The sequence below is a fragment of the Pygoscelis adeliae genome, unplaced genomic scaffold, assembly GCF_000699105.1.
Source record: "Pygoscelis adeliae isolate BGI_AS28 unplaced genomic scaffold, ASM69910v1 Scaffold130, whole genome shotgun sequence".
Lineage (NCBI taxonomy): Eukaryota > Metazoa > Chordata > Aves > Sphenisciformes > Spheniscidae > Pygoscelis > Pygoscelis adeliae.
Window position 1 is genome coordinate 4,334,092 of NW_008824031.1, and position 13,276 is coordinate 4,347,367.

Below are 13,276 nucleotides of genomic sequence, written 5' to 3' on the forward strand. Positions count from 1 at the left end.
ATTTACTCCTAGGTTTTCTAGATATGTCACAGAATCATAGAATCATAGAATACCAGGTTGGAAGGGATCTCAAGGATCATCTGGTCCAACCTTCCTTGGTAAAAGCACGGTCTAGACAAGATGGCCCGGCACCCTGTCCAGCTGAATGTCCTTTTTAACCCTTTCCCTATTTTAGTTAGTTATCTCAGCGCTTTTCATTTTATGCTTCATATGAATTTTTTGGTTCAATGGATTCTTTATTCTGCCACACTGGTGACAATGCTTCTTTCCCTGGTTCTCTTCCCTCAGTGTCTCATGTTTACACTGTTCAGAGAAGAAATGGACAACTGTATGAGATGATAATATTCTACCTTGAGGTTCAGATTTTCACTGTGACTTTCTTTTTTGGACATCCAGAAAGCTATTTTAAGAAAATATCCTTACATACTTTGTAGTTGCTTATATGCTTTACTGTTTGGCAGTCTGCCTGTCCCCAGTTTATTAGGCTGATTAATTTCTCAAGCAGATATTCAGCACTAAAATTCCATCTACTTTGCCTCAAAGCATTTGGCAAATGCATAGTCTCCCTTTGTTTATTTCTACACAAGAGCAATTATTTCACTGCTTGATATTCACAACTGTATTGTCACACCAAAGATCACTACCAATATAAATGTTCCTTCAGTTTAATTTATACCTAATTTAATGCCCCGTTTCCTTGCCATAGTCAGCCATAAGTGTTTTACAGATATGACACTGCCTGTGATATTTTTACTGAGTCCAGCTCCTTTTGCGTCTGAAGATTTCACAGTCCTTGGTTCTTTTCTTCTCTCTGCATATTTGTGATATTGGGAAGCACTGTTTACAACCTTTGTTTTACAGGTATCAATACAGAGACACTAAGACACAAATCCATCTCCTGACTAGTCCCATTGTCACACAAAGAATGAGTTGAAAAGCAAGATTTGGGAAGCTAGATGAAATGGAGACTTGAACCACAGCAACATCTTCCCTTTTTGATACAAAAATTCAGTTTAAATGGAAAACAAAAACTTTAACAGATACTAAATATATTTCAGTTTATAGAGCTTAACAAGTTGAATCATTATCAGTTGTATTTTCCTTGCCTTTTTCATCAAATCACTGCTGTAATAATACAGCTCTCCTAACAGCAATAGGATTAGGATTGCAATTGTCATTGCATGAATTGTGTCATTTGTAGAGCAGGTACATTGTAAGCTATAGGATAGATGGAGGTTTAAACCCTAAACCTCCACATGTGAGTACAGTTAATTATTTTTGCAATAGTAGGGTTCAAGAGGCTTACTGAAAGTCACAAAGGAAATGCCAAGTAGATGAAGGACTTGAACCCAGGTTGCTAACATCCCCTTTGCTGTTTGAAACACTAGATATCTTTTTAGCTGACTCCTTAAAAGAAAGTCACTATGTCTTCATTTAACCTTGACTGGAAAGCCAACATGTGGTGACACTATTTATAGAGCATTGCTCATTAATTTATTAGGGTCCCACTCAGACGTTCCTTGTTTCTCCAAACCTGTGCAATATCCTTGAGTCTCTGCAAGTGACTGCCCTTGTTCATCTCTACTCATTTGTCTTCCTGATGCCCAAACCTGCCATTCTCCTAAGTAGTGATGGACGTAACACAGTTCTAAAGATGCCCAGCCCCTTTGAAATAATAACAACTAAAAAAACCCACTCTCAAAACAGCAGTTCTGATGGCAGTGGAGGAAATTCCCCTTGACTCTTACTCTCTTTCCATTTGTCTCCCCAGAAGCTCTTTTTGAGTAATTAATATGGACACTCTGGCTGAAGTCACTTTGATGTGGCCTGCTCAGTCTCTTTCATTGCCACTTGGCAAGGGAGAACCTTCCCTGGCCCATATTAAAAGCATTTCTTCTACAAGCACTCAGAGTCCAGTGACTTTCTGTTAACCTCTGGTGAAAGAGAGCAGTTCTGTAATGTCTCTGCAGCTTGGGAAAGGCCAGAATCTCTCTGTTCCCCACCTATCTTTGCCAGGTATTCATCAGAAAACTATTAACCCAGAAAAGCACTGGAAGTTGTATTATTAAGGTAATAATACTTCTCTTACAAATTTCATCAGTGCAACATGACATGTTTGCAGGTGTAGGCTGTCATTTGATACTCCCCCATTCTTCTCTTCTCTATAGCCTTTTGGTAGGCTCTCCTTAAGTTTCAGTCCCTTTTTCTTCTCTCAGTGGCAGCCACCTGGGATGCGAACAGAAGGCTGACTGACCTGGGTCAATAGCACTGCTTCACATAAGGTCTGTGGCTCAGAAATCATTTGGGGTCACAAAGGAGGACAGTCTGTATAATGTGTCTGCCATATAACAAGAAATCAGACAACTTCCCTGATATGGGGACAAGTTTTACTGTTGTGCTAAATAATGATGCAGGCATGAAGAAAGAAATAATCTTGTTGAACAGAGAGAAAAATATTTATTTACAGTCATGAAATTCCCTCATCATTTTTTTGCTAGTTAAGCAGTAGGATAAAAATAGAGAAACATTTTAGGCCTGTTTATGATCTTGGTTTTTCACTTATAAATTCAGTTTGTAAAAAACTTTCCTTTTGGACCATTGTAAGAATCATCTGACTGGCTGTGTCTGCTGACAGCACACACCACAGAAAGAAATTTCCTTGACGTTGCAGTAACTTTTAAAACAATACTGAGTGTCAGAGCTCCATAGAAGCACACAATCAGATGTCTGCAATATTTCTTAGCAGTTTCAGAAATCTAGAAGATCTAGAAGTACCTGTTTATAATTCCTCCAAAAAGGCCATAGTCCTCAATTATGGAGGACTTTATTACCTGGAGGATCCCCCTCCACTTTACTGTAGCTTTGCTTACTGATTACATGCATAGAAATTAGTGGCAGCTCTTTTCAAGATGCTACAAATAGAAGTGCTTTAAATAGAAGGAAAGTTCCCTTCCTTCTTGCACTCAAGAGCTCAGGCAGGGCTGCTCTGGAGGAGACAGACGCGACACTGCCTCTCATATGCTTCACTTCTGTTCTATCATCTCTTTTTTCACTCTAAAAGAAACCAATCAGATATTCTGAGCACAAAAGGTCAGTTGTCCTTTGCCTATGGAAGCAATAAGGGGAAGCCTTTTTCTTCTTGGTGAAGCCTCTATGATGAATGTAATAAAGACTGAACTAATGAGATCCTATGGCACTTAAACAATGATCAGTAGAAATGGATGAGAAATGCTATCCTTTGTGTAATTATCACAACTGCCCTACAGAGACTTAGCATACGTGTGTTCTTTATAGCACAGCTCCCTATGGGAAGATCCATTTTTGCTAATTCCAAGATTCCTGAGAACTTATTTCGTACAGTTTGTTCTCTTTGAACTCTTTTGTCTCTTCAGAAAGCCACGGTTCAGGGGGAAAAATCCTTTTTAACAAACATTTGTGAACTCTCCTCCTTATTTTTCAGAAATCTGGAATTTCAGTCCCTTGCAACAAGTTCTGCCTGGCACTACGGTCCTTCCTGCTTCATTCATTAAAAATAGCAATGCAGCAGCATGAATACATCCTTTGGGATTCTACATTAAATGCAGAGTCTTGCATCCTGGGCTGGCTTACATCTGTGTAGCCCTTTTGATGTCTCTTGGCACACCACTGCAGCTGTCCCTCATAGTAGGCATTTGAATTGATTAACATGCTTGCTCCTTTTTTCTTTCCCTCTTGCTCTCAGGGCTGCACCCTGAAAGATTTACTGCACTTTGGAGGGGTGAGGCACTCTGTGGATGCTCTGAGGACAACATAATTGCTGAATCAAAATCTCCCATGAGATTGTGAGCTTTGAACTTTGCTTTCAAGATTTAAATTCTCTATTTCTCAGCATATGTATAACAGATTGTCAGAGAATAATCTCCTAATAAGATGAATGTAGATAACCAGGGGAAGAGAGAGAAGCAGTACCTTTAAAATATTTTCTGCTAAAATTCAGACAGTAAATCTTTAGTCCAGCAAGTAATTAAACACATAAATAGTCACATGAAGTTCACTGGGACTACTCATGTACAGTTATGTGTATAAGCATTTGCACTATTGGGATTTAGTACTCAGAATCTAATTAAACAAAACAAAAATGGTTAGCAACCCAAACTGGGTTGAGTCACTGTCGGAACTGTGCTACAGTCACAGACTAGTGCATTGTTATTCTGGACTGAATATATAGATCAAAATTCCTCATTTCCTTAGGTGTGGGTCCCAGTGTTTTATTTTGCAATATCTAGTGGCATTAACATATTTTAGGGACTATCAAAGAGAAGATTCTTAGAGGATCTGTGGTTGCTAGGAGACTGGTGCTTCAGTCCTGCAAATCTTCCACATGGCAAAGAGCAAACGGGCAATAATCAGGTTTTCCTGCCAGACAGCACTGAAACAACTGAAGTTTATGGCTTATTGTTTAAAAATTGTGATTTAATCTTAAATTTATAGAACAGGAAAATCTAAGAGTTTTTGGATTTCTGCAAATAGGTATTCTATCTTGTATCTGTATTATGCCACCCTTAAATCCTTTTTTAATCAAGAATACCTTGGGTGTCCGATATCTAGAAACTTAGTTTCAGTGTGCTGGCCGGTTTCAGCCAGCATAGAAAGTGCTGTGCTCATTTAAGACAGTTCAGAGAGAGAGTTTTGCCATTCCCAGGCTGCCGTCTCCATTCGCGTACACGCACACAGTCTGCCCCCTGAGAAGCCTCAAACCAGCACCTTTACCACCTGCAGCTCCCTGTGCCTTTGGGGCCTCCCAGCTTACAGCTACAGCAACAGCAAGAGCATTGGCCTCCCCGACACCTAAACATCTCAGGATACATATACAGAGTGACAGGGGTACCATCGTGGAGTTTGTGCCACATTGACTGCATTTCCTAATTTTAAGTTTATTAAAGGAAATATCGCGTATCTTCTAAATCAGACTGGTTTTGTTACAGTGTCTGAGAGGGCACAGTAAGAATCTCAGAAACCACTGAGTGGTATAATTTGGTGATCTTTAAAATTCTGTATTCTTTATGACCCAGGAGCTATGCTAAGCACAAGAGCACACTATTTTCAGTGAAATAACACTTGTGATCAGAACTGCATATGGGTTTTGTGCTTTGCTGGATCATTCACCTGTGAATAATTTTGTCTATTTTCTCATTCATGGCTTTTCAGTTGCTCAGTGTAACATCACAGTATTAAACCCCAATCTGTAGCCCACTGGAGTCAGCCTTTTCATGGATTTTGAGCCTGATTCTGTTTAAATGCAAATGCCCTCATTTCTTATCATGCACCAGGATAGGATAATGTTCTGATCTGATCCTTCCCTGTCCTCATCTAACGCCACAGCCAAACTCTTTTCTCCTTTATGTGATAGTAAAGGTATATGAAAGAAAGTGCCCATGGGGACATATGGGGCAGGGGAGAGGGAAAAAGGGCAAAATCCTAGCTGAAGTCAAAGTGTGGGGGACTGCCATTCCTTTCAGGAAAACTACAGCTTCCCCCAGAGTCTTTTGATAACCTTCTACTTATTTTGTAATGATTCAAACCTGGTTTGTAATTATATTTAAGTACTTTATAATTTCAATCTAAAACCTGACAGTTCCATGCAATTATATGTCCTGAATGTGGTATTTGTCCCCCACTACGGTAAGATTATATAGTAATAGTAACAACGAACATGGCTGAATCATTGACAAATTCAACCTTAGCTATCTTCTCTTGCTTGCCTTGACAACTAAACTATTGAATTCCAACAGGATGAAAATCTAAAAATAACACTGCGTGAAGAAATACTGCAAGCGAAGCCACTGGATAATACAGGCTCAATGCTCCTGTGAAATGTGACACGTGCAAAAGCCAGATGTAATTTTAACAATACAGCTTCCTTTTCGACAAAGGAATCTCCAGAGTCTGATTTAATGTCTCCACAGTAAAGCCTAACAATTCCACGTTTTGTGTAGGAGTAAGAACAGACTTCTATAAACTCGCAGAAAAGAACCCCTGAGAAGAATGCTAATGCACAACGCGGTGAATATAAAAAGAAGAGACCTCTTATGACCCTGTAGCAATTAAGACACCATCCAAGTCCAGCATAGAAGTCACCTTATACTTAAAATTATTACAATGACACAGCTGGACTTAGCAATGCTGACAGAGACCAGCAACACTGTGGCTTTGCAGGAACCAAAATCACTGCAGCTTAGGAAATATTTTACCTTATTTACTAGACAATATTGGAGTGAGAATCTGGCTGGCTCTTATGCAGGAGTGCAGAGAGGAGCAGGCAAAAGGAGCTTTTCTTACTTTCATACCCTGCCTAAAAAGAGGTGAAGAAAGAGGTAGATTAAGTAGTTAGCAGATTAGCTGAAGTCTTGGGACAGTAAGGTTCAAGTCTCTTCTACCTTTTAACATCACCGTCTGACCTTGGGACACCCCTAAGGAACTCAAGCTCTCTGTAAAATAGGTACCTCTCTAAGCCCTACCTTATCTCACAGATTAATTGAATGGTAATTAATATTCACCATTTTGAGGCTCTCAGTGAGTTATCCATATAAATATATCTACATGCTATATAGATATATATTATGAATATATAATGGTCCCTCATCATCTCTTGACCTCCAGGTAGATAGCAGAAGACACTTTATAATTTTAAGGGTGAAGGACTGAGGCATGCAACTTTTTAAGCCTGTTTTACAGATACGTATTTTGTATGTACCCTAACACCACTGAGGGCACAAATGCACAGAGTAGGTTTTGCACTGGTGTCTTGTGATAAAAAGAAAACCAGCATCAACCAACAGCAATTCTAGGAATATGGTCTCCTCTTTCTTTTCCACGCTTTGATTTTCCTGGCACGTAGGCCAAAGTGGTGACTAGAACCAGTTCCTTTGATTCAAGTAATATCCTAATTCCGTTCTAGTCTGCTGTGGGTTTGGGGAGACTTTTTTTTTATCATCTCATCCATAATATTATTAGGAAGATCCTATTCCTTTGGTGAAGAGAGAGACTGGTTTGAAGGAGGAAGATCAAAGATCTCCTTAATATTATTTTCTGGCCTCATTCTTTTATTGCTTAGGTAAAGTTCTCTTAAACAATTACAGGCACAAATCCAAATGATCTATCATAGGGCATGGCTTTTTGTCCACTGGAATACCCGTTGTTCCAGAAATAGATATAGCCCCACCGGTATGACTTTGAAGCACCACACACATTGGTTGGAAATGGGTTAAAATATAAGGTGAATCAATAAACAGGTATTGTTTTCCACCAGCACTGTGTGACAGGAGAAGTGAAAGCTTTGAAGTTTGGCTTTCTTTTCAAGGAAGTATCTGTGACATTGTCTGGGTATATCACTGCACCTTGTTTATTTTACTCTTCCCTGTCCACAGACAAGCTCATAAGTGACAAAAGGCATGAACACAAATGTCCTGTTTTTAGGAGACTCACTCAACTCCCCAGCGCATGGGTCCCAGGGAAGCAATGGTGCTTTAGGAACTGACTTATGTTGAAGGCAGTAAAGCAGTGAGCAAATTCTGTTTGCTGGAAGAAATATTTGTGCTGTTTTATGTTGTCCTTTCTTTGTGGGGAAGCAATCATAGTCAGAAGAGTCAGAAAGGACCAGGAAAGGTGTCTAGGCTGTCCTCTTGCCCCAAGACAGGAAAGTTGTATATAAATCCTTCCAAACTTTATGGGGTATCCTACAGCTATCATGGGCAATCCCCTCAGTACATAACTATCCCTGTGATTAAAATATTCCCCCTAACATTTTCCCTAAATCTTTTGGCTTCACTTTGAACCTGTTATTTCCTGTTCAGTCCATACTGAACATGGAAAATAGTTGATTTCCTTTCTCTTTACAGCTATGTCTTCCCTGCTTGAAGACAATTATCTTTACTCATTTCAGTCTTGTTTTTGCTAGGAAGAGTTTTCTATCTCTTAGCATTCTGGTTGCCTTCCTCTGAACCCTTCCTTTAGAGGTGGTGTTGAAAACAGGGTGCAAAACTAGTGACCACAATAAGAAAAATAAAAGGTGAAGCTTTGTTTAACGAGACCACAGGTGATTATTCCTATCACCGAGATAGATGTAGTTAGAGCAGAAAATGCATGTTTTGTAACAAACAGAGCTCTACAAGTGTAGGACGTAGGAATTTTGCAGTTCTGCTCCCCCTCTCATCTCTCTCTCCCACTTCCCATCACCAACATTCACGAACAATACATCTCCAGTATGTACAGACATATGTAGAGACATAAAGATGCAAACATAGAAATGCATAGGATCAGCTATGTTAGAATTCATATGCCACCCTGGCTCATGATGACCCAGGCTTTGGTCCCACTCAGTACACGGCTGCTCTTAACAAGTCAGGAGTCAGTGCTCCAGGACATTGCAGTTACTCCTGACTGTCTCAGATACTACTTTATATTACCTATTGACAAGCAGGAGCTTTTAAAATGGCAACTGCTGTGGTTCAATACTTTAATGTAATGTCTGTAATTACAGTTACCAATGTCTGTGATATAGACACCCACATAAGTATACTGGTGATGTGCAGTCAGTAGTGCCATGTATTAGTTCAAGAGAGACAGACTCCAGTTAGTCAATTAGATTGCATTTTCCTCTGGCTCTTCAGTCTCCACTCACTTACAATTTTTACAGTTATACTGTAGCTGGTGGGGTCACACTGGAGTCAAGCTAGCTGGAAGTGAAGTGTACAGAGGGTCAGCTGGACAAGCAGTGTGGCTTCACCTCACTATTTTAACCTTTTGTAGTTCTATGGCATCGTATGATGCTGCACAACTGTAAAGAAAACATACTTCGTCAATCCATTCTCACAGGACAGAAGTGCTGCTGTGTCTCTGAGTCATAAAGGAAACAAAAATATGGCACATATCTGTCTCTATTTTAGCTGGTCACATTGCCCAGGAAAGGCTTTTGTCTTTGTATGAGGAGTTTGTACAGCTCCTAGCACCACGGATCCTCATCTCTGCTGATGGCTACAAGGACTATTTTAATACAAATAAGCACTTTAATCATATTAATTACATGCACAGGTTCAAATCATCTGATTGAGAAAAAGTGTACTGAACAATTCAAGTGGAGTCTTAGCTGTCATTTTAAGGCAGGAAGCCTCCTGTTTTCAATAGTCTTTGTTCAGGTTACACTGGATGGTTTGCCAAGTGACATAGAGAAGAGGTGCGGGTTCTTTTGAGACTGCTTTTTGAGAGGGACTACGGCTTTTCATGCTAGCTGAGACTACCGGGTATGACAGAAATCAGCTTGACTCACTGAAACAGCCATTTAAGAGCAGACCCTCTAGTGGTATAAATCAGCAAGGCTTGACTTCACTGAAGCTCTGTTAATTTACCCCTGTTGGGAATCTGGCTCTGAGACTTTACAGAGTGAAAATGAAACTAAGGAAGCAAAACAAAGATCCTAAAATATTAGGAAATAAAACAGCTTGAAAATGCTATGTTTTCCCAAGCATGCAAAAGAGAAGCCTGTAGGTTATAGTTTCAATTTAATTTGTGGTTATTTGATACATGTTCAGGCATGCAGTATGTGCTGTTGAGGACTTAAAGGCCTATCGTGAGAAAAATGCCCAAAATTTCTTTTTATCTTATTTCTGTTGTGGTTATTCCCCAATCTCTTTCAGCCAAAATTCCAGTAAGGGTGGACCTTGCTAAAGATTTTTAAAAGACTAGTGCTGAAAAGATCTTCTACCATACAGACAGAAAAAGAAAAAAAGCAGGAAGACCTACTGTACGCTGAAGGTCAGACAGAAGTTCAGGGTAACGTAGACGTGGTCCAGTTATTAAAGGGATACTTTGCCTCATCTTTCATTAAGAATGATAGTGAACATGGGAATAATTGTAGGATATCTGATTAAGAATGAGGAAGGTTTAACAGAAACTACCATAATTAAGTCTGGTGATATCAGGAATCCTGTGGTAATCCCCAGCCCAAAATCCCAATCAATTGACACATGAAGCGGCAAGCTCAGAAGCAAAGCTTTTCACCGTGTGCATTGGTTCAAAAGCTGTATTCTCTCTGGTAAAGAGAAAATGTAACATGAAGTGGAGCAAAGGCTTCATGGTCAAGGAAGTTGAGCAATCAAGGATGCAGAGAAGTGGCATAAAACACAACAGTATTAGCAAAAGTAACTTTTTAACAAAAAGAGAACCGATTTCATTTTCAAGGAACGTGTCCTGATCTATCTAGATTTGCATGAAGCAGTTCATAAAGTGCTCAGCTGAGAATTACTGTCTAAAACTGATATAATGGAGAGTAATTCAAGGTTGTTAACCTGAATGAAAATTGTATTTAAAAAAAAGAAGTAGCATGTTAAAAAGAAAGACTGTTGGGTTGGGAAGAGCTTATTGGAACTTTGGAAGACGTTTTTGGACACATCTTGTTACAAATACTTGTTAGTGACTTTAAGTCAATAAACAGGTTTGCCTAAATGATAAAGGCGTTTGGAGGTATTGACAACAATTACGAAGCTCATATAAGAACCGTTTTATTTATAAGCAGATTAGTGGAAACAGGATGAAATTTAACACAAAGCCATCCACATAAAGTCTTCGTGTGGTGGAGCTTGTCATTTGGAGGCAGCAGAGAAACGGAGATCTAGGTGTACTGTTAGACTGTAAAACAGCTATGAGCCTCCAATGTGACAGAACCACAGGAAATCTGAGACAAGCCTAAGATGCACTGCAGATATATTTTCTTCAGAGTCACTGAAGCATTCATATTATTATACAAGGTACTGCCAAGGTGTTTTGTACATGATATGCAGCTCTGATCACCCACTTTCAAATCAGATTTAAGTTAATTTGGAATAGATCCAGAGAAGGGGTACTAAAATGACTGAGGGAAAGGAGTATAATCTGAGAGCAGTCAAAGAATCATGTCTTGTTTTTCCTCTCAAATAAGACATCTCTTCATAAATGCATATGGGAATTTAAAAACAGGGTGTGAGTAATAAGCTTTCAACATAAAGTTGGTACAAGATCAAACAGAGATAAACTGGTCATACAAAATTTAACACGGTTAGAATCACCCTCTGATTTCAATCAGTTTAGTAGTGTTTGGGAACACACAGGGTGAAAAAAAAATCTAACTCTTTCAAGATGCAGCCCAGCAGCCTTATGGACATTGCATGACAGAATAGTGGTGTTCTGCAGATGCACATTCAGGTGTGGTGTGAAAATTTTGGGTGTTGAACTTAGCCATCTGCTCTAGGAATTCAAAAGACAATTTATCTATTTTTTTACTGAGCTGGATCCATTTATGCCGTATCTTTGTTGTATGCAGTTAGTCTCAAACACCTGAGCTTCTATTTATCACCTAATTTTGCTGTGGAGGATTTCTTCTTTCACCCTAAGAAGCATCAGAAGTTGGTCCCAGATAGGGGACCAGATAGGGAGTGCTGGGAAGGTGCAATAATACTCTTGGTGGTGTTGAGAGATTTGGTGTGTCTTACCCATGGTTACTTATGTCTAAATTCGTTGACAGATGCTTTTTCTCAGGTCAGACATGCAAAAACCCTACAGCTTAATGAAACCCTCCCATTCTTTCTAGTACGTGTGATGTTCCTCTTTCCAGGGGAAAATGTCCAATGGTCCCAACAAGTTCCTTAGTATTGCAGGGATATAGGATGTTAGTCTTGACCTCTTCTGCCTTCTTCCCTCAGTGTTAAGCCTCTTCACCTTTTTTATATGAACTGTCTTCAGATGGTCTGAGAAAAGTGGAGGTGTTTTATGGCCTGTGGTGTGGAGGTATGCTTGGAGGAGGTGCTTTCTGAACAAAATATCTATTACAGTGGCAACTGTGGAGAACTGGATTCAATTTTCTTTGTATCTCCATGACAATATCAGGCAATGATTCTTCTTTTGTAAACGTCTATTAGATAAATTCAATAAATGAAGCCAAATCAAATGCAGCCGGACACTTCCTCCAGCTCCATTAAAGTTTCTATAGATTAAATTTTAGTCTTTCTTCAGGCATCACTTGAGTGGTACTTTAAAGCCTATACAAAGAAATCTCTAAAATCGGTTAAGAGTCTAATTAAAGATGGATCCTATCAAATTATATAGTCTGTAAATTTTATTAAATCGAATCTTTTTCTCTTGTGCCCTATAGGAAGAAAAAAGGAAACCAGCCACAGTGGTTCCTATCAATAAAACTTTAGTACAACTGCAAGCACAAAAGAAATGCTGAAGTGAAATAGTTGTGATTGAAAACGTGGCAGTTTACAAATGTGCTAGAAGTCCAGACGATTTTAATTGTGAGTGAGCTCTCATTTACAGCTTTCCCCACCACAGAAATAAAAAAATCTCTTCAATTGGTGTCAGAGTAATAACATACTAAATAAAGTCAGAGTTATTAAAGTCAGAGTAATAACAGACAGACTAAATGAGCGGCAGTAGCCTCCTGCCACTCTTCCTTTTCTCATGCATTTGGTAGCAACTAGCCAACATGCCAACCCAAAGTCCACTGAACTCAATGGGAAGACTGGTGAGCACTGAGCCAGGCTCTGGGTCCTGTCCCTCCCTCTAAAATGAAACATCTCTTTCCAAGAAAACAAAAAATAATAAGGAAAAAAAAAGAAAAGATGTCACCTCCAGGGTATTCCTCCTTTTTCACACATACATTGGGAAGATGCAGAAGGATGAAAATTGACCTCAAGATCTTAGGGGAAGGAGATTTCGTTAGACATCTGGAAGATCTCAAATCTCATGACTGCTTGTCCTTCAGAAAAGGGTAATACAATAAAGGAAATAAAACATAATCACTTTTGGTCTTTTACCAATGCAGTCACCATGTGAATTGAATAGAATGATAGATAGACTATCAGCATGACTTTTTAATTTATTTAAAAAGCTTTTGGTTCAGTAGTCAACACTATAGACACTGATCATATAACAAAAAATCAAAGAATTGGATCACTATATTAAGTTTTATGTATGTCAATGACTAAGAATGTTCTGCCTTTGTCTTGAGGTTGTTTGACCCATTAATCAAACATGGGGAGATAAAAAATTAGGGGATCACAGTATTTTTAATTCACTCTGCTGGCTTCAAAACAACTCAGAGATTGTCATGCTGTCTGAAAAACAGTAACCATATTCTAAAGGAGACAAAAGCCACAGTAAAATTTCCTGGGGTTTCCATTAATAGCATCCCTGCTTTCATTCAAGCCAGCGAATGACTTTGTTCTCGAAGAATATCAAAGAATATCAAGTTGTAATCTAGAAT